The sequence below is a fragment of the Lissotriton vulgaris genome, chromosome 1_1 (genome assembly GCF_964263255.1).
Source record: "Lissotriton vulgaris chromosome 1_1, aLisVul1.2, whole genome shotgun sequence".
Classification (NCBI taxonomy): domain Eukaryota; kingdom Metazoa; phylum Chordata; class Amphibia; order Caudata; family Salamandridae; genus Lissotriton; species Lissotriton vulgaris.
The window spans coordinates 1,072,370,618-1,072,388,744 of record NC_141685.1 but is presented as its reverse complement, the minus strand read 5'-3'; the positions used below and the strand labels follow the sequence as shown (position 1 = coordinate 1,072,388,744).

At 44.4% G+C, this 18,127-nt stretch overlaps 1 protein-coding gene across 1 annotated transcript in view; it reads right to left on the bottom strand.

The window, feature by feature from the left end:
* The window catches only part of CACNG2 (calcium voltage-gated channel auxiliary subunit gamma 2), a 370,168-nt gene that overhangs the window by 9,092 nt on the left and 342,949 nt on the right, over window positions 1–18,127 (bottom strand). The window lies entirely within an intron of this gene.

Genomic DNA, 18,127 nt, shown 5'->3' with positions numbered 1-18,127 from the left:
GCATTGAGGGGGGCAGAGATCTAGAATAGAACAAAGGCCTCTGTCCTTCTTGAGCGCCATAAAGTAGTAGGAATAACAACCACAATCTATTTCTGGCTTTGGCATCCTCTTAAAGCCACTTTGACCAAAAGGGCTTGCACGTTATGCCACATAATGGAGAGATGATCCTCTGTCAGTCACTAGTTGGACAGTGGAAGGTGGGACGGGGACGAAAGGAAGAGTAAAGCATAAACTTTGTAGACAATCTGCAGGACCCACCTGTCTGATGTGATCGATTTACAACCCACATCAAATCAGTGGATTCTGTCTCCTATCATGTGGCTGCGACCCTGTAAGGGTACACTTAAAGAGGTTTGGTAGGTGGGGCTGTGGGTGGTGGGCGGTGGACTGGGCCGCATTCTGACCCTGTCCACGGGGGCGGTGGGCACCTCGGCCTCTCCTGCAAAACTGCTGGGTTTCCTTCTGGGGCGAGACAGGCTGAAAGTAAGGGATGCCTTGGCCAAAGCCACTAAAGGAGTGGTGGAATTGTTGTGGCTGGTGAGGCTGGGCAGAGAGGCCAAGGTATTGAGCAGTAGGCCTACTCTCCTTGAAGTGTCAAGGGCCGAGTCAGCCTTGTCACCAAACAGATGAGTCCCATTGCATGGCATGTCTATCAGGGAGGATTGAACGTCCATGTCGCCAAAAAACCCAGTTGATCACAGCCACGCATGGCAGTGCTGGTGCCTGTTGCTCACCCAATGGAGTTAGTGGTCTCCAAGTACAACAAATTGTGGACTTGGCCACATCACAACCATCTTGGATCATCTGCTAAAGGACCAGGCAAAGGTCTTTTGGTACACCAGGGAGGACCTGTGCCACTGAGCCCCAAAGAGCACGAGTGTAACTGCCCCAACAAACAGATGACATTGATCATTCATAGGGCCAAAATGGCTCATGAGAAGAAGTGTTTTCCAAAGGTGTCCACTCGCTTTGACTCCCTGATAGGGAGAGTAGTAGGAAAATGGTTGGGGTTGGTATGGCTGGAGGAAGCTTGCACCACAAGGTTCTCTGGAAAAGAAAGCTATGAAAAAAAGACTGTGTTGCCTGGGGCAGGGCGATGACTCCTGGCAGTTGGTCTGTTGACTGGGTGGCCAGAACAAGGCTTGGTGCCCTTATGAGGGTATCAGTCAGGGTCTCATTGAATGGGAGGAGGTGCTCAGAAGTAGAGAGCTGGAGCATACCTGTGTGGAACTTGATCTGGTGCGGCTAGCTGAAGGCCCCAGAAACTCAGGCTGGGCAGGAACCAACTGGGGATTTGGCACCAAAGTTGGCCAACTTCGAGAGTGGTAGCGTGATGGTTGATGTCCCCAATGTACTTCATCAGGGAAGTGAAAATGGCATGAAGGAGTGGAACTCTGCTTCAACTTCTTGTGTTCCTTATGCTTACTGAAGGACTTAGAGTGCCCCCAGAGTGGCTTCACTGACAATGGAACAAGAGCGGGAACAGGACTGAGCCTTGAGTTTGACGTGGGACTTGGAGTGGGCCTGACACTGCATCTTTCTGTGTTTGGCTACAAAGTTTTGTCTTGCGTTCCCTGATGACCTTCGGCTTCATCGATGCGCAGTCTCACAGTTGGTGGAGTTATGGCCCGACCCCAGAAACCACAGGAGTACCTGTCATAGACATCTATTTGCGACAGTCCTTACGGGGCTTAAAAGCCTGTACGGACTGTTGCAGTTCCTTGTACACTAAAAAAGGTTTTGTTGAGAGATAAAATAGAGGTAAGGGTTTCTGAGAGATAAGAGAAGCTCCATATTGTACCTACATCTAGTGGCGCAGAAAGAAAGGAACTGACATCAGCATGCAGGAGTGGTGCCTACATAGGCCTAACAAGTCACTTCTGGAGTGGAACAGGGCCATTGCGGAGCCCCATGGTGCCACCTTCTGGCGTGCAGAGGTAGTATAGAAAAGTTTCAGAATCCAGTCTGATGCCTGGGAAATGTTCACAAGGTGAGGAATCTGCAGCTAGGAGTCACTATCAGGAATAAGAAAACTTCAGATAAAGTTTTTGCCCCAGAAGGAGAAGCATCATTTCAAATTAAATCTGAATCCAAAAGAAAGAAATTTAAATAGGAATTTTGTGCAATAACAAATACCAAACTCAGAAAAATTAACACTATTGGTCAACACTATGGTCCTCATCACAAGCAGCCTGCACTCATTCTTGTTATTTCCCTGTCCCTGAATTTACAGTCACCAAGTATCCCAGTAATTTGGGAGCAAGGAAATAATGGGAATTATAATTTTGGGGGGAATAACATGAGTAATAGGAGCCCATATGAATTAATGGTCCCCTCGTATTCAGGGTCTAAGTTGAAGGGAAGGCGGTAAGATGATATCCACATTCGATTTAAATAGAATCTATATGGAACTTGTTCACGGTGTCAGTGGTTGGCCTGGAAAATTCCGACCTTCCTGGACAGGACGACTCTGATATAGGTGGTCGTAACATGCCTTAGTTTCCTTTTTTTTTTTAAAGATATTTTTATTAAATTTTTGTGCGTACACACAGCACCACACAGAAGAACTCAAAATGACAGAAAAAGAACAATAATCATATTACGTTAAGCACCAATAGCTTACAATAAACAAAGAAAAGCAGCAACACCCCTGGTTCCCAAAAAGGAAAACATCCTTAAAAACACCACAATACAAAAACCCAAACCATACAGTATAGAAGAAGAAATTCAACTTTCAACTTACAAACATACCCTCCTTCCAACACTGAATTGGCTCCCAAACTTTTCTCCCCAACCCCCTTGCCCTTCTACCCTTTCTAGCATAAATGCCTTTTTCTAGGTTATAACCTGCCAGGAGATTGGCCAGCCACTGTTGCATCGCCGGAGGCGATTTATCCAACCAAGCCCTGGCAATCACCAGTCTGTAGACAGCCATTGCCACAAACAAAAATTCCCCATGCTCATTATCCGATTCCCCCCTTGACGCCCAATATTACCAAGGGAGGTGTAAGGGTAATATTAATCCCTAGTGATCGGGCCAGAAAGCCCTCCATGCCTTTGAGAAGAGAATGGAGTTGAGGGCCGGTAGCGAATATATGTATACTATCTGCCTCTTAAGACATTACATCGAGGGCAAGTGATCCCGGAGATCCCGCCCCACTGTGCAATTCGTGCCGGAGTAAAATAAAGTGAAAAAAGTGTTTTATAGTGCTGGGATTGTAGAGAGGCGGAGCAGAGAACTGAGTGCCCTAGCTCTAGAGAGTCATGTAAATAGCTTACATCGATTTCCAGTTTTGTGGCTCATTTGGCTGCATGCTTTTCCAGGTCGTCTCGTTTAGTTACTGCCGGGCCGCATAAAAGCTGCGAATAAAGCACTCCCCCCCTCCCCCCCTCCTTCTATAGCTTCCAATATGTTGTTTTTGGCAAATCCTGCAGCCCCACCTTTCTTGTTGCTTAAAAAACTCCGAACCTGAAGATATTTTTTAAAAAAACTCCTCCTGCTTATATGGAATTTCGCCTCTAACGTGGAAAATTGCTGCATTCCCCTATCCGGGCCCAACAGATCCCCTATCTGGACAATCCCCTTTCTTGCCCAATCTGCCATGGTTGAATTAGCAAATATCGATGGAGGTAGGGTACGATTTTTGTAGAGCCGGGTATATCTGTTAAACCTCCCCAGCCCAAATTTCTTTAAGAAACCAGACCAGATGTTGTGGGCGGCCATGACAGTCTTAAACCTCGTCCGTTAAAAGGAGTCGGCGCAACTAAGGAATGCGTTCTCTGTGCTAGAGCCAAGAATTGTTGCATAGACCTTAGTAGATGATGCTTTAATTTTAGGGTCTATACCCCGCCTCCAATCAATCCTTACATAAACTGCAGAGCAGAAGCCCAGTAATAAAATCTGAAGTCAGGGACCCCCCACCCTTCCCTTGCCCTGAGTAGTGTCATAAACTTATATGCCCTCCTAGTTTTCCCGTGTGCCCAGATAAATTTGCTCAAAAGTGCCTCTAACTTATTAAACCAGTGAGCCTCGAATAGGAGGGGGTTTGCCCTAAACAGAAATATAGAAACTTGGGGAGTATTAACATTTTAATTACATTTGTGCGTCCTACCAGGGAAAGCCGGAGGTTGTTCATCCTCACAAGGTCCAGGCTTACTTTAGACATTAGCGGAGTCATATTTCGCTCTACTACCATGCCTAGATCTGCTGCAATCTCCACGCCCAGATAAACTGCTGCGGTGACCACCCGTGGATCATTACAGATGACATGGGAATTCTTCACTATTTGTGTTTTATTATTGTTGAGCCTTTATCCCGAGATACCGCCAAATCTATGTGCCTCCAGCTCTACTTCACCTATTGCCAGGGAAGGGTTGGGAGTAATTATAGCCACGTCGTCCGCATATGCTAACACTTTAAGCTGCAAACCATTTGTACTAAGGGCAGGAATTTTGGGGTAGCCAATCAATTTGCGCACGAAAGGATCCATATACAACGAAAACAAGAGGGGACATGAGGGGCAACCTTGCCTCGTTCCTCTTCTTATCTGCACAAAAGAGGTGATCCCCCTATTAGTCCTGATCCTAGCGGTTGGAGTTTTATACAATGCTTGAACCGCTTGAATATATCCATCCCCAAGGCCGAACCACCTCATTACCTCCCAGAGATGATCCCAGGAGACCCTATCGAAAGCCTTCTCCGCATCAAGGAATAAGACTGCAATGGGGTCTCTTAGGATCTCGGTGGTATCAAACAAGGTAATGACCTGCCTAATATGCACGATGGTACCCTTTCCCGGAATAAATCCGTACTGCACCGGGCTGACCATGTTCTCAATTACTTTAGCTAATCATTTCGCTAGAATTTTGGAGAAGAGTTTAGCGTCTGAGTTCGTTAGCGCATTAGGCCTATAGGACCCAGGAGCTGTGGGTGGCTTACCTTTCTTAAGTATCACTATTACTTCCGCTCCTCCCCAAGAATCTGGAATTGAGAGCCCCTGTTGAGCTTGAATAACTGTGTCAAGTAGATCTACTACAAGAACTTCCTGAAATACTTTATAAAACTCGAGCGGGATCTGATCTGGTCCTGCCGCTTTTGCTAAAGGGAGATCCGCTAAAGCTAAGGACAGTTCTTCAAGAGTAATTGGGGTTTCTAATCTTTCTTTCTCCTTCTCAGGTAGTTCTGCGGCTACAAAATGTTTTAAATACTCCTTAGTGTCTTTACTCCCACCTCCCCCCTCTGTGTAATACAATTCCGAGTAAAACTCCCTAAAGACCTCCCGGACACCTCCGGGATCAGAGATCAAGCCCCCTTGTTTATCCATAATGCTCTTGATGTCACCTGCCGCTGCTTTCTGCCTTGTGCGTATTGCCAGGATGTGCCCAACCCTCTCACTCAGCTCAAAGGCTTTCTCCTTCTTTGCCAAGTAATTGGCAGCAGTCTTGCTGGCTATACCCTCTATTACTTCCGCCTTTAATACCATAATTTCCAGCAGCTGCTGTTCCAAGGGCCTGCCCAGTTGGATTAACAGGCTCAATTCTTCTTCCGCCTCCGTTAAAGTGCTAACTAATTCCTCCACTCTTGTCTTCTCTTCTTTCTGCTTATGCAGCGAATAACTAAGTGTCTCTCCTCGGATTCTTGCTTTGAATGCATCCCAGGCAGGATGTGCTCCCCTATTAATAATCCAGAACTCCCTAATCCAGTTACTCCTATACCTACAGTAGCCATTGTCCTTGAGAAGGGCCCTCTCAAATGTCCAACAGTATGGTTTAGCGGCTGCCCCCGCTAAATTAATTGATAAAATTAAAGGGTTATGGTCCGAGATTATATGGGGAAGTTTCTTAATTTGTGATCTGGAGAGTAGAGAGTTAGATATAAAAAAATAATCTAACCTTACCATGATTCTGTGTGGGGCTGATAAAATTTGTAGGGCCATCCAGCTCCGGATAAAGGTTGTCCCAGAGGTCTATCAGTGCATTATGCTGTGCCATATCTAAGAAGGCTCGATGTGTTCTTTTCTTCCGCCCAATATACCCCTGCCTATTTTCAATCTCCAACCCAGAGGGACTATTAATGTTGAAATCCCCATAGCATACATTTGGCTCGGGCCATCTTGCCAATTCTGTATCCAAAAATTCAAATATATCCGGATCATCCCCTATAGAGCCGTAGATTGAGACCAAAGTAAACTTTTCCCCCTTAAATGCTAATTCAACTATAGCCCACCTCCCCCATTGATCCTCGGCCTTCCTATACACTGTGCATTCCCTTCCTCTCTCCAATATGGCTACACCTCGTGTCTTAGACCCTTATTTTGTATGGGCTAATACGGAGAACCCTAGCTGCTCGAGCAGATACCCCTTACCTCCCTCAATATGTGTTTCTTGCAAACATACCAGATCAGGTTTCATTGTTTTCAGCAATGCCGATACCCGCAGCCTTTTCTGTATATCGTTCAGCCCACAGACATTCACTGACACAATTCGACAATACGTCAAAAGGTTGTTCTAACTTTCTAACCGACTTTACAAAGTGAAAGGTGCTTTGTTGCTGATTCTTATGTGTGTGCTGTGCGTGCCCCATTCCTCCTTCCTCTCCAACCCCCCTCCCCGGAACTCACCCTCCCTTACCCCCCCACTACAGACAAATAGGTCACCCATGACCTATGTGTGGACGCTTGGAGTGCAGCTGTCGCCTCCCCCTCCCTCCCCTCCGTGCTAGTTACCAAAAATAGAAAGAAAGTGATCCTCACATAGAATTCAGCTTTCTGCAGCAATTTTGCGGCCCTTATGGCCTTACTGAGCTTCACCTTTCCCTATACCCCAGAACTTCCACCATGTACTCCTTAGTCTTAATCTCAGAAAAAAACATTTTCACCCGGCCCTTAGTAATTACTTTCAGCTTTGCTGGGTACAGTAAATAAGCCTCTGATCCCAGAGCCTGTAGGGGAACAATGAGCTGCCTAAGTCTCCACCTGCGCTCAACAGTGACGTGGCAGAAATCGGGCCTGGCAAAGAAAGTGACATTATTAAATGAGCGCTTAGACTCTGGCTTTGCTTTTTCCAAGATTAGCTGTCTGAGCAAAAAGTTACCCACAAAAATAAGTATCGCTCTGGGTCTACCCTCTTGGGCCCCTGCCTGTCCTCTTTTGATTGTAAATGGGAATCGGTGCGCCCTCTAGACCTCTATCTCCCACTGCCATGAAGATAACTCCGGGAAGGCCCCCTTTAATAGGTTTACTACAAAAAGTCTGTTGTTGTCCCCTTCCAGCCCCTCTGCCACCCCCAACAGTCTGATGTTATTGCGACGTTGCCGATTTTCATAGTCCTCCGTCTTCCATTGTACAGCCTCAGCTACTTTCTGCTGCTCTTGTTTAAAAGTCTTGAGGCTATTGAGGTCATCCTCCAGTCTCCCTGTCCTCTCCTCGACTTGGGTAACCCTCTCTGCGACCTCCTCATAAAGTTTGTTTATTTTTCTTAAAGTGTTCTGTATTTTCCTTGATTCTTGACGTGCTCTCCGACTCTCAACCCTAGCCTCACTTTGCATAGTTTTTAGAGTGCTAAATAATAAGTCCATTAAGACTGGTTGGGGTGTCAGATGGGGAGAGGCCTGGCCCCCGGAAAGGAGAGTGGAGCCATCCTGCTCCAAATAAGTTTGTGAGGTGGCTGAATAATCCCAATCTAATTTTTTCGTGGGATCCACGGGGCGGTCTGCTGGGGTGGGTTTCCTCCTGGACAAGCATTTCTTTTTTTGCGTGCTCTTCTGGGCCGGGGAGCTACTTCCTGTGTCCGTATATTCGCCCGAGCTTTCCTCCTCCGTGTCCAGAGATTGAGAGTCCTCATTGACCGAAAAAAAACGGTCAGGTGAAGTAGCGCCACTGCCAACCCCAATCTCACTAAGGATGCCCCCCCCCCGTTCTTGGCTATGCAGCTATCGAATCAGACCAATCTGGCATACTCGGGCGATTCCCCCAACCGGCCAGTGCATCAGCTCCATTTTGTTCCCCCTTGGCCACCTCAGGCCCTGCAGCTTCTTCTACTAAGCCTCTGCCTGAGCCTTCCCCAAGAACATCCCACCGCTCGGGTCATGGAGCCTTCTGCTGCTTGCTTTACTACTCACATTATCCCCGATGTCAGGATCCGCTGACAAGTCCTCTGATCTGCTCTCCTGACATCGCGCCGGCTCTTGCTCTGATGACGCCGCCCTCGCCTGCTCCGGTTGCTTGGTAACCGTTGAGCGTCCACGAGGACGTTCTGCCTGTCAGAGCCCTCTCCATTCTTCGGTCTCCCGGCAGCGGCCTCCGCACTTCTCGTAGTTTGTGAGGCTCTCAACCATCGTAGACTGCCGCATATTGTTCTCCCTTGGCTTTAGTTTAGCCTGGATACCGCAGGGGGAGCATTATCACGGGGGTGCCCGGGATAGGCGTAGCTTCGATACCTGTTTTTTTCCCTGTGGATTTTTTCCATGTTGTGCTTTTCTGAGTACCAGCGCCCGTTAGTGTTTTAGGGTCGCTCTTGCTCTTCTCCTTGCCGGGGAGCTCCTTCTGTATCTCTGCATCTTTAGCCGCATCTTTAGCATCTTTAGCCTCGCTTCCATTTACCCCTCGCGGAGGCATCCTGTAGGTTCCTTTGAGGACCAGAGCAATTACGGCCGTGAACTTCCCCTGGGCTCGGAGAAGTGCTTTCCTAATGCTTTCGCCTGTATATTTCCACCAAATTGTGTCAGCCTGATCGCTGAAGTTGCTACTTTGTAACCCCTCTGCTGGGCCACAAGGATCCGCTCTCATTGCCGTGTGGGAGTCACTCTCTGCTCATCTAGAGATTGTGGAAGGGAGGAGGAGTGATGTGCGACTACTCACTGCAAACCAACAGCGGCCATTTTGCCCCCCAACATGCCTTAGTTTCCACCGCAGTTAAAGATAAGGAGGGATCGATAGAACAGTTTAACTCATATATTCAAATTTCGGTTTTATCCCCGAGATCCCTGCTGTGCAGAAAATGGTTGCGGTTGGGCACTAGTAAATTCAATACAGGAGTACAAGTGGGTTTCAACCATGACTAAGTTGTTAAAAAAGTGTAATTGCTTTATTTACACCTCTTCTACCATCCAATATCCTGTAACTTTCGATCACTACTCGAAGATACACCCATCTTCCAACAGAGAAAACAATGTATCCTCATTGTTCAGATTAACAACAGATCTAATGCTACACAGGCAAGGAGTCTAATGATTGGCAGTGCCCTCTTTTTATGAGAGAAACAAATTCTGCTCATTTAGTGATGTATGCATGCATTCACCCCATGAATTAATGGACCAGCTCTAGGGTGGCTTTATTCTTTTAGGTGAGAAAGTAACTCAGAACCCAGTTCATTCCATCAATGGGTTAAATACATGCCTAGGGTCGAGCGAGGAAAGGGGTAGCTGTCTCTTAAAGTGTGAGTAGGCGCTTACACATTCGACTGAGTGTTTTGCCCATTTCTCACCTTCCTTTCCATTCCCTTCTCAACGAGTATGGTGGGTGATGTCTTGGGTCTTCTCCTATTTACTATTCCTATTGAAACGAAAGCTACACTTTTTTTTTTTTAATCAAAAATAAAATATATTGTTCTTTGCAAATCAGAGATTTAAGTTCGAAGGGATTTACAAATCGAAAACTTCTTACATCCTAATTGTTTTACTTTTAATAAGCAATTTCTTACATGTCCTGACCTACATTTTGTAAACTACTTCCAAACTTTCAATTATGACAGGACGTCAGAAGATAGCAGGCAATGTACTTTGCAGCTGTATTACAGCAGCAAAGGTGGAACGCAAAACGCTGCATTTAATTTTATTTCTCGTCAACAACAATATGCAGTACTTTACTTGCCACTTTCGCTGCTGTGAAAAGACCCAGCAGGCTACTTCCTGTTCTATTATGATGTCACTTCTTGTTTAGGATGTTGCATGCAGAGCACAAAATCGACGATATACTATCAAAATGCTTACAAATGCAGTTCAAAAGAATGAGCCTGGAATAACTGGAAGAAGTTTAAAACAAGTGCAATTTACTACATCTATAGTTCTTAAATTGCAAAGGTGTTCTAAAATGTATGTACAAACTTTCGAAGCCCTACCAAAAGAATACAATTTCTGGATATCACATTAAAAGTGCAACGGCAAGGTGGTTCTTTCCGTAAAAGGAAACATGGGTAAAACAGTGCATGCTAGCCTGAATGTAAAATAAGCTCTGGAGACAGGGTTGCTACGTTTCTCAGAGAAAAATACCGGACACATATTCATGTTTTGAGATTAGGGAAAGTTCATGGCATACTACTTGAAAAGTAGTTTATGCAAAATCTCCATTCTTTTTTAACACAGCAATTTTGCCTATGCAAATCTAAGAATCACTTAAGAATAGTTTAGACCAGTGCTTTCTAACCTTTTGACTTCTGTGGACGCCACACTGAAACATTCCTGGAATCCAGGGGCCCCCACTAGTCAATATTAGAAGCCGGGAACTACACGCCTACTCAATTACTAGAATTTGAACGCCACAACAATACACAAAAATTGTGACAGAACTATACAAAATACACAAATATTTAAATATTTCATTTAATTCGCAATCAAATAAAGACAAACAGATTTTTTTAATTTTAATGGGAAGGTTGGAGCTTTTCTAAAAAATTTTTTAATTCTTAAAGATGAAGAGATATGCTAAACTCTAGCATATCACTTTGTCTTTTTTGCACCTAATCCATGCTCTTTTCGTCGGTGCTTTAATTAAGGCCACCCATCATTTATAATATTCTGTTTCCTGTTTTGCACTCCTCCAACGAATCAAGCTAAGAATACCAACTTAATTTTAAGCCTCCTTCACGTTAACAGTATGTGACGGGGTGGCGGATTCAGGGGATGACAATGCTGTTGTGCACGCAGACGGGTGGTCTGCTCTGCCGTTGACCCCCCTTTCTGTCGTCCCTACACAGACTGATGCCTCTGCTGCTGTACCTACGGATTGGTGGTCGGCTATACCGCGGACCCCCCCTGCCGTCCCTGCACAGACTGATGACACTGGACTAAGAGACTGGGGTACGACGGAGATCGACAGTGTGTGGAGCTATGTACCGGTGGAAGAACACGGCCCCTTTAATTTCGGACTACACGCCGGCGTGGCTCCGCCCCCTGCGAGCGTGGAGGAGTCAAATGCCGGAAGAGAGAAGGACGGCGTTTCCCTGGAGGCGGAAGGTGTGTTGGAGTGGAGACGGAGAGCAGTGGAGTCGAGTGTCGGAAGAGGAGAAGAGTGCGGAAAGAGCCCAGCAGAGAACGTCAAGCCAGGAGGCCACCGATTTGGCGCTTCGCCCTGCCACGGTCCCACGGGAGGAGCGTGGCTGGACAAGGTACGGGGTACTGTTGCGGGCTGGGTGGGGAGGAGTGACCCGAAGAAATCTCGAGACCCAGTGTAAATTTTGTACAGTCAAGCATCCCCCCCCCCCTCACGAGCACTTTGAACGGCTGTAAATAACTGAGCACTTGGTTTCCCTCACTCCCCGGGCCCTTGCAAGTCCAGCACGGACGCCCCAGTGATTATTCTATTTCTTTTCTTTCTTTTCCGGGACGCATCCGGACGGGGTCACGAACCAGTACCACAGGGTGACGACATCTCCTTCCCTCACTACCGGAGAGAGCGTCTCGACCAGTCTACAGCCCTGCATCATTCTGGATAGCTCAGGATTTACAAGAGGTGTCAGAACGGAGACCTCTGACTTTGCAAAACTGAGAGTGACTTCTAAACGGTGTAAAGCCTATTTAAAAATAAAACCTTCACTAAGAGCGCTATTCCCTGACTCTGCCTCATTGGATCTTGCCCCCCTTGCTTCTGACTCGTCTTCCCCTGTGTTCCAAGAGCCTGCCCCTTTACACAGTACATTTTGCTTTTTTATTATTATGTACTTTATTAATCTTAATGTTATTTAATTTTCAGTTGCAGAACACGGGTAGGCAGCACTGATCCGGGGGTCCGCGAACCACAGGTTAAGAACCACTGGCTTGGATGGTTCAAAGATACATGTGAAGTAAAATCTTCTTGTGTTGTATTTGCTCTTTTTAGTTTTTGTGTGAAGTTATTTTACTTCATACAAAGAGGAATTAGGATTTTTACTATCTTTGGCCTCCCCAGAAATTGGTTATGCAATAGTTAGTTACATAATTGCTGCTGTGAAACTCATGACATCTTATGCGATGTAAAATCTTTTCTGCTCAAATTGTGATACCATCCTCACTGTGATTTTAGATTAAGAAAAAATTAAAGACCGTATTTGTTGTTCTCTTTTATTACTGAATATGAGCTTTGCATTTATCTTGTGTGCTTTTATGACCAGCATTCGGTCGAATAAAGGTTTTTGACTGAATGTTTGAAGGGGGAAACTCATAGATTTTGTAATGTTTTTTTTTTACTTGTCTTGACAAAATATTACCTGCCATGCCAGTAAAAATACTCATGTGGCAACTCTAGCTGAAGTCAGCCTGTTTACTGAAAATTAACCTTAACAAAACTTAAATTCTCATTACAAATCACAGAGACTATATCTGGATCTCCAGCTAGTTGATCTTAGTGATGACATCTACTCCATCTGTGTCTTCTGTAAATAACATGGCGACACTGACTCCATGCTGACCCCAGAGAAACAGGCACGCTCATTAGGTTTTCATCTTAACACTCCTCTGTATTCTTTATAATCGTTTCTCTTCCCAGACAATGGTGAAAGTTTTCTTCTCCTAGTGCCTCACTTTTGACCGTGTAATATACCTCGGCCATCCCAAAAACAATTGATTGCCCAAATCCAACAAGTCCGTTCTTTGGCTGTCAGTAATGTCCAAGGACTCTAGAACTGTAGCTCTTGCCCACAGTCCTGCAGTCTTTCCAGTAGTCAATTGTGGCAAGCCGGTTACCACTAGACACATTATACACAATGGACATCCATGCTGCCAATTGCTCTTTCAGCGCTAATACAGCTTTCCCTTTTGTCCTGAAGAGTTTTTTCTTTCTTTGCAAAAGATGTCTTTCCACTATTCTTCCAACCACAAACGTTTATGCCAGAATACGTGCCTTTTCTGCACCTTCTAACACTTTCTAGAATTCCCTCCTAATTGCATTAGGTAAAAAAGAAAAACAGATTCATTTCAGAAGGTCTTTATAAATTAAGCTTTTCAAACAGCTGTAACATTTGCCACCGCCCAAGTTGTCGTTAACGTGCACACTTGCCACTTCCAGGGAGCACACTGCGCTATGCAATAAACCTAGCATAATGCCATACCGTGTATCCGCAGCGGTTTGGAGCAGTTTTGACATGCAGACATGGCTAGAAATGATTGTGATATGAGACAAATTTTTCAATACCACTAAACTGTTGGACATTGTTAGATTTCCTTTCACAGCAGCCTGAGGCTGAAGTACAGGGACTTTCATGCATTGAACCCCAACCATTCCTGGTATGAGCAAATACCATTGCATTGGTGGCCGCAATAGGAGTATGAAAAAAACACCACAGCATTTGTGGCCACAAAGCAGGTGCTGCAACTTCAACAATGGTCTACATAGAAGCCATTGGCTGCGCAAATCCATTGTTAATGGGTACTTCTGCTCAGCAGGGCACACCCCAGTGCCCACTGATCATTTAACACCATAATCACCAATCTGAACTGCTCATTGATAATTACACATTCCAGTGTACACTGATAACTGCCTGCCCCAATGCCCAGTCCAGTCCCACTTAAAATTTCTAAAAGATAAATACCCACTGCAGTGCTCAGAGGTAAATTGCTTGTTTCAATTTCTACTTATAATCAGTTACCACAAGCCGGGCCTTGGAATCTAGAAGAATAAATCACACGGTTTGATCCAGTTGACTTGGAAAGCCATGCATTAAAGGCAAGTGGTTGAAAGTTCAATAACCAAGCACCCCTTTCAAGCATGCGATCATTCTCAGTTTGTTACCGGAGATAATTCTTTCAATAACCTATTTTGAATCCAATGGCTTCTAAGGCGCTTGACTTACTAAGGTTGAACTTTCTGAAAATAACTTCTGAATGCAACATATTTGATGTAGATGTAAAATTCCTTGGTAGTGCAGAAGACGAAAACCACCTCTGCTACACCTTGTCTTGGAATTTCATTTGTCCACCGCCTCTCTGGTTAGAGCTGGCACTAATCTATGTGCTTGTTGGTGATTTCAAGGGAGGCCCAATGTTGGTCAGCGGCTTGGTGTTAATCCTACTCTGTCTAGCAGAATCTGACTCAATAACCTGTACACGTGCTACTTCATCATTCTCAGCAATTTCTTTGGACGAAACTTTTGACAACTTCACTTCTAAAATCCTTCTCACTGTTATTGATGTTGAACATAGAGTGCCGTCCACATCAAGATTGTGGTTCACTTCAATCTCATAAAACATTAAAATGTTCAACTCCCTAGGGTTTTGCAAATGAATCTGTAGAGGAATTTATTTTAACCTTATTTGTAAATTTTCATCAAATCCATTTTCAAGTGTAGTCCATAATGTTATCTATTGTTCACTCATTAGTTTCCCACACTTACTGTAAATTCACACTTTGGTAAATTGTATTTTTACATTTTTTCCCATATCTCCAAAAAGAGGTGCATTTGCTGTGTTTAATATTTCCAAAAATAAGTATTGTTTTTATTCAAATAAAACTGTGATACTACCTTGTATAATGAGGAAGTGATGTGTTCCCGCGTTAAGACAAGGCGAAGAAACTACACAGCTTTCGCATGCATTTTTTTTTACTCAAATCACCAGAGAAAATAATGAATAACATTTCTTTTTGGGGATGTTGCTAAAACATGAACTAAAAAAGGCTTAACTGCGAAAATAACTCTTAAAGAAGTTGTGATTGCACATTGTTTATGTTTATGTTTTTGTGATTTGTATTGCGCGCAAATACCCGGAGGTGTCTCGGCGCATGTGTTTCCCAGGACAAAGCACGCTGAAAGAATCACTGATCAAATAACCATGTCTTGAGCAGTCTACAAAAGCTGGTGAGAGTGGGACTGAATCTGATGGACAAAGGAAGCGAATTCCAAAGTTTGAGGGCTGCCACTAGGAAACGTCTGTCTAACCAAGTGGAGGTTCTAGTACGGGGAACTGAAAGAAGACATGACGAAGCAGATCGCAACGATCTGCTGGGGGCGTAGATGTGAAATGCAGTCTTCAAAAACTGTGGTCCTACATTGTGCATTGCTTTGTAGGTGATGCAGAGCGCTTTGAATGTAATCCTATTTCCGACCCTTAGCCATTGCAATTGACGTATGGCCACTGAGGTTGGTTGGCGTTTGGGGATGCCAAGCAGAACTCTCTTTGCCGCATTCTGAATCGATTGAAGAGCAGTGGAGTGAGTGATGGTCCAGTGGAATCCCGTGTGGCAGCTGGGTTGTGTGCAAATGTGGCAAACAAACTTTATAAGTAGGTTTCAGTCAGAGTACCAGAATACCAACCATCTGAGAACCATTCCAGACCCCATGTCCACTTTTCAGTTAATGCAGAATCTGTTGATCGCCACTCTCTAGTTATGGAATGGGCCAGATAGGATTAGGTCTCCAGATTTCATACCCATAGACATGATTGGCTCCATCCTATATCATCCAGGCTCTGATCAAATTGTTTGCCTCTAATTCATCTTCACACTAAAAGTGGCCATTCATGGTCCAAAAGATCTGGATCAATTCCCAAATTCCAGGACTATCACTTTTGAAAGATTTCCGAATTAGATTCAAAGTGTATAAATTGGTGAATGTCCTGAAATTTGTCATAGATCCAGCGCTGGGGATCGAAATTTAACTTCCATGGTTTGCACTAAAGACAACCCTAAAATGTGCCAATGAAAGCTTACTTCTTGAAGGCCGCCCTGAAAGCCATTCATGTGATGCTGGTCTGGCAGAAGGTGATCGCCCAACCCACCTGCTTCACCCACAAGCGGCATAGAAACAGGCTGCCGAATAATAAAAATACAACCTTCAATGGTTACCCAATGACCAGACTCTTGTACTCTAAAAGCAGGGCATGGGTGGAAGTTGATGGTAGAACCAGGAGAGCTGAGTGCTAGACCAGTCTTCTCAACTTGCACAAAGCAAGAGATCCTTGTCAAATCTCTTTATCTGTGTGCACTTAAGTTCTTCCAAGAAGTATCAACAATACTTAGAAGCAACTGGACACTAGTATTGATTAGGTGGTAAAGCACAACATTTACAGTTTCTATACATGCATTCTGCTATCGATGCATCGTATCTGCACTGGCTGATCTACAAGCACTCTGAAACATCTGTCAGCCTCGCATAGCAACACAGAAAGGAAAAAAAAGGAATAAAGGAATGTAATTCCATCTCCCCAAAGTCAGATGCTTTTCTTTTTTTGTGTTGCCAAGTTGGCATCATGGCAGGTCTGCGGCTGGGTCCTTTTCAGAAGCAGTGAACACAGTATTCTGTCTCATGGGCATATCCAATATCCTCACAGTGCGCGTCTGCCAAGACCACATGATGCACCATCAACTTTCAGTGACGTCGAGTCACCTTCTTGGGTCTTGCAACTTTGTCCTTGTTACGTTGTGTCAGACACAGATTTAGGAAGTGATGATTAATCAGTCTTCTATTCTGTGCCAGTGGCAGAACATTACGTTTCTCAATATACACGCGACCAAATTGATATCCCAAGAATGCAAGCAAAATCTGACTTTCAATCCCCAAATAACTTGGGCAAAGCACCTGATGTTAACTCAAATATTTCGAAGGGAAACAGGGCCACCTCCAGTGCTTTGTCTCTCAAAAACATCACCTCTAAAGGACATAAACTTGAGTGGTCTGGCACCAACAACTTGGAATATGTCTCATATCACAGATTAGCTAATCAAGCATTAAGGAAAGTACTTTTCTCTGTAAGTGGTTAAACCTCTTCATTTTTAAGCTTTAGTGGATGACCGTCCATTCTTTGTAGTCTTCATCTGGGTCTATTTACTGCTAACGCTTAACATTATCAGTTTTTGTAAGTGTACAGAGGAATCAAATTCCCCCCTTGTCACTTTTTTCTCAGAGAAAACAGCTTTACACCCATTGAGCCTCTCAATGCAAAGCATGTCTTCCATCTCTTAAATTACATGGCGGTCCCCAGGGGAACCTTTTTCATCCCACTATTATCCTTCCTGTAGACCGTACTCTCAATGGAACAAGAGCATCCAAACATGGGTAGACTTGAACCTGTCACCATGGGAAAATGGATTCTCAAGATCTGTTCCTGTAGCACTTGAAATGTGTCCTCTGCATTGGGCCATGGCTTTACCATAATTGTACAGGGCACAGGTGCACAGACAGCCTCTAGGCATGCCAGTGGAACCCAGTCACAAAGCAGACATTTCAATAAACGTATTGCACATTCAACACACCGCATCAAAGCATGGGTTTGGGCCAATAATCTACATAAATCTATTATAGAACATAACCCTCACATGCTAGTTTATGTGTAAATAAGGAAAAGTCCCCAGAACATGCTCAAGGGTCTGAATAAAAAAAAAATTAAAACATTCTTAATATGCCACTTTGTACCACACCTACACCTCTCTTACTGATTCCTGTTTTGCCAGAAATTATAGAAATAAAGGAATGTAGTATCTGCACTTAGGACCAATGTCAACACGTTTCGGTAATGAAATCATGAAAGCTTTCCTTTGGGGCTTTTTCTATAGTCTGAAAAATAGGCATCAGTCATAAGCTTGTTGCTCCAATAATCTGTGCGGTAGCGAACACGCCTTCTACGCGAAGATTATGGTTCACTTCCTTCTGAAAAAATTAAATATGTTCAACCTTCCGTGGCTTAGAGCATAAACCTGTCTAGGAATTTATGCAATTTTTTCACTTGACTCTTGTTAGAAAATCTACATACTCCCTCTTCAGGTAAACGTAAATTCCTGTGAGCTTGTTTCAGCGTCAGTCTATGTCGAGGAATTTGGAATTTGAAGGTATAATCCTACTATGAACAAAAAGACAATACCTAACTCACGAATGCATGTGTCCTTGCAAGGTTTCTACAAGCACTGAACAGTCAAAGAATGTCATCTGATGAATCTACCAAAGAGCT